At 37.8% G+C, this 9,550-nt stretch overlaps 1 long non-coding RNA gene across 1 annotated transcript in view; it reads left to right on the top strand.

Moving 5' to 3' along the window:
- Window positions 1–2,779: 2,779 nt before the first annotated feature.
- Window positions 2,780–9,550, top strand: part of LOC134757400 (uncharacterized) — a 121,917-nt gene continuing 115,146 nt past the window's right edge. Inside the window, exons 1-2 of the long non-coding RNA XR_010131288.1 lie at window positions 2,780–2,884; window positions 4,944–5,086. This is a non-coding gene — a long non-coding RNA (uncharacterized lncRNA). The remainder of the gene's footprint in view (window positions 2,885–4,943; window positions 5,087–9,550) is intronic.

The raw sequence follows: 9,550 nt of genomic DNA, 5'->3' as shown, positions 1-9,550 counted from the left end.
TATTTGGTGAGAGGAGGTGAGTCCCACAGATGCATAGGAACTTGCAGGGAGGTCTGCTGTGGGTAAGTAAAACTTCATTCATTCCTCAGCATCATGTACTAGATGCCTGCTCTGTGTTAATTAAGAACTTGGATTTTATATCAATGTGAGGGTCTTATTTTCATGTCCTTTATTATAGCAAAGCTAATTCTAACAGGTAGCCAAGGTATACCTTGAGTTAGACTTTTTTTAGTAGAACATTTGATACATTTATGTGAAGGCAATGATTTTTACAAACAGAATATCTACCTGTTATAATGAGGCCTTGATATGCAGTATATTCCATTACAAGTAGTTTTAGGGCATATTCCCCAGTGACTCTCAAATGTGAGGCCTTTCTTAATCATCCCAGCAGGAAATAATTTCTCATCCTTCTGAACTGTGGGAGAGCTTATATTCTGTAGCACTTCTCTGAATATTATATTTCTGGCTCAAATCATTGTGTATACTTTTTTCTTCTAAATCGAGAGCTTATATATTTTTAAAAAGCACTATACCCTTGACTACTATACATAAATATGTTATAAATGAATTAAATGAAGTTTTTTTCCTGATCTATGTTATGCCTTGGGGCTTCTGCCATTCTTTTAAAACATTGAACATCTATATGTGAGGTCCTCAACTGGGCAATAGGGGTACAGACATGTGGTCCATGTACACTTGTATCTGATACACAGCTGCAAATATAACTATATTAACTCCCATAAGAGGCTATGTGCAAGGTATGTTCTTTGACAGTAACATTGGAAACAAATGTGTTTAGACAACATTAAGAAAAGACTTACACATTATTTTCCTTGCTAAGAACTAGAATAAATAAAGGTTCCCATAGCTGAATGCCTGAGGAATGAAATATTTTGGTTACTGGAATTTTGTGATCCATTGAGAGTTAACCCACGACATTTGTGGTTGTGAAAACGCAACGTAAATAAGATCATCACCAAAAATATTCTAAAGCTCCACAAGATGGGGCTATGTCTCTAGGGAAGCAGACTTTCAAATCAAACTTTATTTCAATTTAAATTCACTACATTCTTTTAATGATGACATTTTCCTTTTAGGGAAGAAAATGTCTGGAACATATTAGCCACTCAATACATACTCATTGAATAAACGTCAATGGAAGAGTTGGTTTTATGGTTTCAGTTGAAAATACGAGTGAACCAGAAATTCACTCGGAATACATGAACTGAAACTTCCAAGATAGGATTTAGCATATTTTTACAATGTTTATCTTGTTTTCAGAAAAGCAAAAAATGAAAAACAAAATAACAGGAGGCTTAATAACCAAGCCAAGGGTTTCATCAAGTAGATTTTGTAAACATCAGATGAGGTGGTATGTCTTGCAATTGCCTTTGCTTGATTATACTGTTTATTTTTTCCTAAGTTAAAAATAATACATGCTTATTGCAAAAATGTAGACCACAAGTGTGTATACAAAATAAAACTGAGTCCTTTTTTATCTCCTACCCCACCCCGGTACAGCCCACCCAGTTAACAGTATCTTCTATTTCTTTTGCTATGCATTTAATAACTTTTTTTATAGTGAGAAACTGAATATACAATGGACAATGGCCAGACCATATATAAAAATAGAACACTGACCTGTAATCTCCACCAACAAGCTCAGGAAACCAACCTGTTATTTACATTAACCAGCCAGGAAGCCAACCTGCTTTCTATGTGAGACTTACAGAAAGTCAGACGATAACTCTAGAAACTGGTCTGGAAAGCCAAACAAAGTTCTCTGTAACAATCAGCCCAGGACAGCTCGGATTTGATTGATAATTGACATCTTCCTTAATTTCTATTTCCCTGTTTCCAACTGAGGACTAAACCAGAGAAAGCCAAATGTGCAAAATTAAACAATTGCATGTGATTCTGTAAGTCTAGTTGGCCTGCGTACAGCTTCCCCATGCCAACAGCCTCCAATCAGGGCATAGCTGAACCCTTCCCTTCTTCAACTATAGAGCTTTCCTACTCCTCTGCTTTTACTTTTGAGTTTGTGCCAAACACAGACTAAGGCCTTTTCTATAGCAACCTCAGAATCAATAGCTTTTGCTTCTCTCATTTGATGAGTCTTTATTTCCACAATCGATATAGACTCATTCAACAACATGGATTTGAATGGCTATTGTTTGAAAGACTGGGGAAACAGTTACTGCCCACATGATGCTTATGTTTTAGTGGAAGGAAAAGTAAATATGTTTATAAAATGTTAGAGTGCCATAGATTCTGAAGAAAAGTAGGGCTGAGTCCAAGAACAGCGATTAGAAGGTGCTACCTAAAAAGGGTAGACCGGAAAAAGTTCTCTTGGTGAGGTGACACATGAGCAGAGATCTAGATAAATGGCGGGAGGGAGCCACAGGGCTGCAGGGGAGGCCCTGTAGGTTGAGGGAGCAAAAAGACTCTGCATTGGGAGTGAGCAAACTTGTTTTGTTCTGGGAAAAGCAAGAAGGCTGGAGTTACTGAAGTAGATTAAGCCAAGCAGAGTTTGTCAAGCTGCTCTGATTGTGGCACACAGTACTATGTGCATTTTATTTCGTAACATACACAGCCCAACTGTGCCCAACCCAACTGTTACCGGTTGAACTGTGTCCCCCTCAAAAAAACAAATGTTGCAATCCTAACCCCAAGAATCTCAGAATGTGACCTTATTTGAGAATAGGATTGTTGTAGATACTGTCAGGTAAGGTGATGTCATACTGGAGTGCGGTGGCTCTTCAGTTTCCTTAGAGACACAAGGAGAGAAGGCTGTGTTATGACAGGGGCAAAGATTGAGATGCTGCTTCTGTAAGATAAGGGGTACCAGGGATTTCCAGTAACCACCCAGAGTTAGGAAGAGGTAAGGAAGAGTCTATCCAGGGTTTCAGAGGAAGCATGACTCTAATGACACCTTGATTTTTGATTTCTGGCTTTCAGAATTGTGAGATAATACATTTTTGTTTTAAGCCACACAACTTATGATACTTTGTTACAGCAACCCTAGGATGAAAACACAAAACACACTGAAACAAGTGACATTAAACCTACTTATCTTTACTACCTGTAGTTTACTGACAGTTCTATGCCATGGTATTGCATGTTGGCCAGGACCCCAGTAGTTTTCTGCCTGTTCTTCCCACCCCCCAATGCTCTTCATTCTGCAATTGAAAGACACCAAGCAAATGAAGAGTGATGGGGAAAGAGACCAGGAAAACATCCAGGAGCTGGGTCACATAGGCCGTGGAAAGAACTTTGTAGTGTTTTCCCTAAGGATGCTGGGAAAGCCATTGGTAGAGATTTTTTTTTCTTCCTTTTTTGAGTGTGTGAGACATAATCTGATTTATCTTAGAAAAAGATCATGCTGATTCAGCTATCTAGGAAATAAATTTGGGTGAGACGAGTAGAATCAGAATAGTCAGGAGCAGACTGCAGTAATCCAGCCACAAGATGGTGATGGCTTGGACTATGTTAAATAGATGCACACGAACATGGGAATGTATCACCTTGTGAGAAAGCTGGGTGTTGCTTTTCTCTCAAAGTTGCCTTTCTTTACCTCTGAGGCAACTAGGAAGGTGGATTTTACTTATTTTACTGTCTATTCCATTGTCCATCAATAAGAGGCTCCAGGAATTCTACTTGAGGTGTTGATATTGCTTTTCTATCCCTTCCTCCACCTTCACTGAATCCCAGAGAAAAATGGTGTAACATATCGTATCTTTCTTGACTGCCTTGTCCTGTTGCTAGTCCTCACTATACCAACTCTTGTGTGTCTCTGGACTGAAAAGCATGTAGCTACATTTTTTTACTCAAGAATTGGGCATTCTTGTAAGAATATTGTAGGTTGAGAGGCTGAAACACTAGCAAAGTCTAGATTTCCCTAGAGCCACACAAAGAGAATACTGCAGTTCTTTGACCTTCACTAGGAAAATGCCATTCATGCATGCTCATTCCAGTCCTAGTCTGCTCTCCCTCCTCAGGTTCATTCTGGACCCATATATAAAATGTTCTTTAAGCTCTTTTATCCAGCAAACCAAACCTTCTCTTTAGGAGTAACTCTCTTACATGGGAGTCAATGTTGATGCTTCATTACTTTTAGCTTCCAAACGATTCTGGTAGGCTTTATCTGTGAGTTGCAGCACTCCTGGGTCTGTGGAGGTGTAGACTCTAGTCCTGAAAGTCAATCCATTAATCCTCTAATTACATAGTTCAGTCTTTCCTTTAGCAAGAGTGGTGAGTCTATAGTTCTCTTACTAGTGAGAAACAGGAAAGTAGCCCATGACATCTAGAACTAGCTTGAAACTTGCAGCTAGCTTTAATATTCTCCTTTTTAACATAAACAATTTCATGGAATATCAACATTGGACAAGGCCATTCTGACTATGATGGATCGAGACAAAAATGAAACCATTGAATGCAAACAAAACATATTCCCAATGCCACAAAAAGACCAGACACTCCCCTATCCTGGAAAATGAGTGACTACTGTTTGTTTCCTAATTATAGCTTTAGCTTTTCTCTACTCTGTCATCTTCCTAGATAGGATTTTTTACACTGGTCAAGCATGGAACTTACCTCTACTTCATGGTAGCATCCAGTCTGGGGTGGAGCCAGCTCCTTTGAATTTTCCACAAGCCCAAGTCCTAAAATCTTTTCTAACACCCTCTTATTGAGATGCCCTGTGGTTTCCCATCTATCTTCCTTGTTTCAACAAGAAATAACACAACCCGTTCAATTATAGGTGTGTTCCTGGTAGTCTTTCACTGGAGAACATTGATAATAGGCTGTGTTTAGAAATAAACTCACTTAGCAGATAAATCATTTCCTTACCATAAGTCATCTATGTCACTAATGAAAAATATCTATGTTGCCTTCAGTGTTGCTATAAAAAACATTGTTCTGTTCTTCTGTTCCTCATCAAGGAAAAGTAATGGGGGAATGTGTTCACCTACCCACCTGTAACAACTAAAAAGAACCCAGACAAAATATAGTAAATAATGGCATTCAAGACATTGGACACCAGGCAACAAAGGACAGTGATCCCTGAGGGATGGGAAAAAAAGAGGTGAGCACTATGATTGCCAGAACCTTACGGTTTGAGAAAAACTTTCAGGTCTCAGTGCAGGAATGGGGAAGCCAGGGAAGGCTGGCTGTCTCCACGATTATGTTCCCAAACCTGGAGAAACCAATGTGGCTGGAGTTCACAGGGCAGAATATAAGAGACAGGAGAGGAAAGGGTAGATGCCTGAGATGCTCAGAGGTTTCCATTGAGTAGGGATCAGTGCACACTTGGGAGGAGACCTACTGAGACAGGGAGAGAACCACTGAAAAGTAATTAGGGGAAATAGTGTCTAGGGTTTATATTGGATGGCAAAAGTGCCTGTTTCCAACAGGTAGAGTGGAAAATGATATTTAAGGAGGCATCAGATAGAAATCTAAGAAGAATCTGGTCTCAGTAGTGGGAAAATATTAACCCCAGATTAAATGCAGGTCTTGTCCTTACAAACAAGACTTACAAATAAGACCTAAAAGGATCAGACTCTTCCTACGTAATGCAACCATGTTAAGAGCAATTTTTAAGAATACTTATAGGATGAGAAAAATATCTAGTATCAATTAAGGTAGAATTCATGTCTGGCATCCAATCAAAAGATCCTAGGCAGGCAGAGAAAATACAACTCACCATTAAGAATAAAATCAGTCTAATGAAACTGAATTACAAATAACAAAAATGATAGAATTAGTAGGTAGAGACATTAAAAGAGGTATGACAGTGTTCCACATGTTCAAAAAGCAAAAGGAAATACTGAATGTTAAGTAGAGACATGGGAGATATAAAAGACCAAAATAAAACTCGTAGAGATGAAAACTACCATATTTGAGATAAAAAATTTACTGCTATCCATGAAAACGTACAGCAATCATAATATTTAATGGTGAAGGACTAAATGCCTTCTCTCTAACATCAGGAATAAGACAAAGACATTCACTCTCATCTTATTGTACTGGAGGTTCTAACTAGTGCAATAATACAAGGGAAATAAAAGGAATTCAGTTTGGAAATAGGTAAAGTTGTCTTTTTTCCAGCTGACATGATTGTCTAAGCAGAAAGTCTTATGGAGTCAAAGCTTCTAGAACTAATCAGGGAGTTTAGCCATGTCTGTAGAACATAAGATCAGCTTAAAAAATTGTGTCTTTATCTATTAGAAATAAAGAATAGAAAAACTGATTTTACAAAACAGTACTACTAACAGTTTCAAAACTGAAATTCTTGGGCATAAATTTGACACAATATCTGTAAGACTTGTACACTGTAAAGTATAAAACATAGCTCAGTGAAATTAAAGAAGGCCTAAAATGGAGAGAGATGTTCATGGGTTGAATAACTCAGTATTTTTAAGGTGTAGATTTTTTCCAATTGATCAACAGATTCAATGCTGTCCTAATAAAAATATCAGCAGGCACTCTAAAAAAGAAGTTAATTTAAAAATTCAGATGGAATATAAAGAACCTAGAGTAGGCAAGATGATTTTGAAAAAGAACAAAGTTTGAAGACTTCTACCATATAACTTCAGTGTGGTATTGATCTCAAGAATGAGAAATAGATCATTGGAACAGAAGAGAGTCCAGCCACAAACCCACACACTTGTGGTCAATTTTCAGCAATAATATTCATATGCAAAAGTCTATAGCAAATACAAAAGTTAACTTTACATTATAGACTAGAGAAAACCTAAAACAGTAAAATATTTAGAAGAAATTATAAACGTCTTTGTGACCTCAAGGTTAGGGAAACATTTAGATATAACACCCAAAGCACGATCCATAAAAGAGAGCTTTGATAAATTAGATTTCATCAAAATTAAGAACAGCTGCTGTTTGAAAGAATGAAAAACCAATTTATAGATTGAAATAAAATAACAAATTACACATCTAATAAAGGAATATCCTGAATATAAAAAAACTCTCAAAACTTAAGAAACAAACTACCCAATTAAAAATGGGTAAAAGATTCAAACAGGCATTTCAGCAAAAAATGCAAATGCATGAGAGTTAAGCACAGGAAAAGATGTTCAACATATATAACTAGGAAAATACAAAGTCAAACCATATTGAGTTGCCACCACATACCTATTAGGATGTCGTTAAAGAAAAAACCTCATAATAACAAGTATTTGTGAGAGATGTTAGAGTAACTGAAACTTTTCTGCCTTACTGATATGAATGTAAAAGGTACAGCTACTTTGGAAAAACCATCTTGGAATTTTTGAGCAAACATATGCCTACCTTATGACCCAACCATTCCGTATCTAGATATTTCCCCAAGAGTAATGAAAGCATGAATCTATAAAAGGTTTTAGATATGTGTTCACAGCAGCTTAATTTGTAATAGCCAAAACCTGGAAGTGACTCAAGTGTCTATCAATAGGTGAGTAGATAAAGAAATTGTGGGGCTGGGTACAGTGGTTTACAACTATAATTCCAACACTTTGGGAGGCTGAGGAGGAGTTCAAGACCAGCCTAGGCAACATAGCAAGACCCTCATCTCTATAAAAGATTTAATAATAGCTGGGTGTGGTGGTATACACCAGTCCTTGTTACGTATGTCTATATAAGAGACCACCTGAGCAGGCTTAGTGTGAGCAACAAGGCTGTTTATTTACTTGGGGTACAAGTGGGCTGAGTCCGACAAAGGTGTCAGCGAAGGGTGGTGGGATTATCACTGGTTCTTATAGGTTTGGGATAGATGGTGGAGTCAGGAGCAATTTTTTTTGCGGGCAGGGGATGGATGTTACAAAGTGCATTCTCAATGGTGGGGAGGGTGTATTGTCACAAGGGTGGGGAGGATGTTACAAAGTACATTCACAAGGACAGGGAGGGTGCATTGTCACCAGAGCAGGGAGGAATGTTATAAAGTACATTCACAAGGACAGGGAATATCACAAATTACATTATCACAAGGGCGGGGGAATATGATGGTTTGACCATGGTGCAGTCAGCTCAGAGGATCTTACATTCCTGTCTTTTTATGTTAATAATGAAGAAATAAAATGAGAAAGAGTAGTGAAAACTTGGGGTGAAAATTTTGGGGGCGGTATGGAGGGTTGATGGGTGACGTTTCTCAGGGCTGTTTCGAGCAGGATTAGGGCCGGCACAGGAACCTAAAGTGGGAGAGATTAGACTAAAGTAAGATTTTGGGGTAAGGGGTGATATTGTGGGGTTGTCAAAAGCAGCATTTTTTCCTATAGAGTGATTAGCGATAGCCTGGACGCAGTTTTGTAGGAACTGAGAGATTAACTGGAAGACTCAAGGCCTGAATAAGAGGAGGAGGAAGATAGATATTAGAGGACCAACGACTGGAAGAAGCCAGGATACCCAGTTAGAGAGTGGCCAGGTGGGTCCAGGGTAATTAGTTGCCTGACTAGTGAGTTTTTGAGCTCTGTCTTTGAGTTTTTTGTTATCAGTACTAGCTACTCAGGAGGCTGAAGCGGGAGGATCTCTTCAGCCCAGGAGGTCTGGGATGCAGTGAGCCATAGTTGTGGCACTGCTCTTGGGCCTGGGTGACAGAGCAACTCCGTCTCTTAAGAAATTGTGATACAGGTGGATAATGGAATACTGCTGTGTAAAAAGGAATGAAGCATTGATCTGCACGACAACATGGATGAATCTCTAATTATGCTGAATGTTGTAAAATAGAGTATATATAACAGGATGCCATTTATGTAAAACTCTGAAAATGCAAATTAATCTAAAGTGATAGAAAGTAGATTGGTTGGTTGGGGAGGAAGGAGTATTAAGAGGAGGATTCTTTTGGAGGTGATGGATACATTCATTATCTTCATTGTAGTGATTATTTCGGGTGTATAGACAGACCTATGTTAAAAGTTGCCAAGTTGTATACTTTAAACATACATTGCCGGTTGTATGCCAATTCTTTAATTAAACCTATTGAAATAATGTTGTGACCAAAATATGTCTGTGGTTTGCTCTAAAATATTTCTTGATGTAGAGAGCAAATAGGTGGGACTAAACCAGAAACTGGCCATTAGTTGATAATAGCTCAGAGGTAAATACATGAGTGTTCATTACCCTATTCTATCCATTTTTATATTTGAAAAATTTCAAAGGAAAATACTATAATTACTGATTTATATATATATTTGTGCCTCTTTGCATGTCTTTTATATAGAATAGGGCACTAAAAATGGAATATTAGATGCAAGCACTTACATACTTTTTATTTTGGTGGATATTAAGCTGTGGTTTTAAGTTTCTTTTGGGCCTTTTGAGAAATACTTTCTCTGGATTTGTGGTTTTCTAGTTCTTTAGTTGGTATAAAAATGAAATTCAAGGGAACTTGATGCTGGAAAGCCATGGCATTTCAAGTTAATGCCCTAAATATCTGCAACTAACCAAAATAGTTAAAGAGCATTCTGAAGCTTTTTATTTTTGTTGTCTTTATGCAAGCAGCTTTGGAAGGCAAAATTTATATCTTTTGTTCACTCTTCCATTTCTTCTCTTAAAAATG

This window comes from Gorilla gorilla, chromosome 17 (assembly GCF_029281585.2).
Source record: "Gorilla gorilla gorilla isolate KB3781 chromosome 17, NHGRI_mGorGor1-v2.1_pri, whole genome shotgun sequence".
NCBI lineage: Eukaryota > Metazoa > Chordata > Mammalia > Primates > Hominidae > Gorilla > Gorilla gorilla.
The sequence above is the reverse complement of the archived record's forward strand: the minus strand, read 5'-3'. Positions and strand labels throughout refer to the sequence as shown.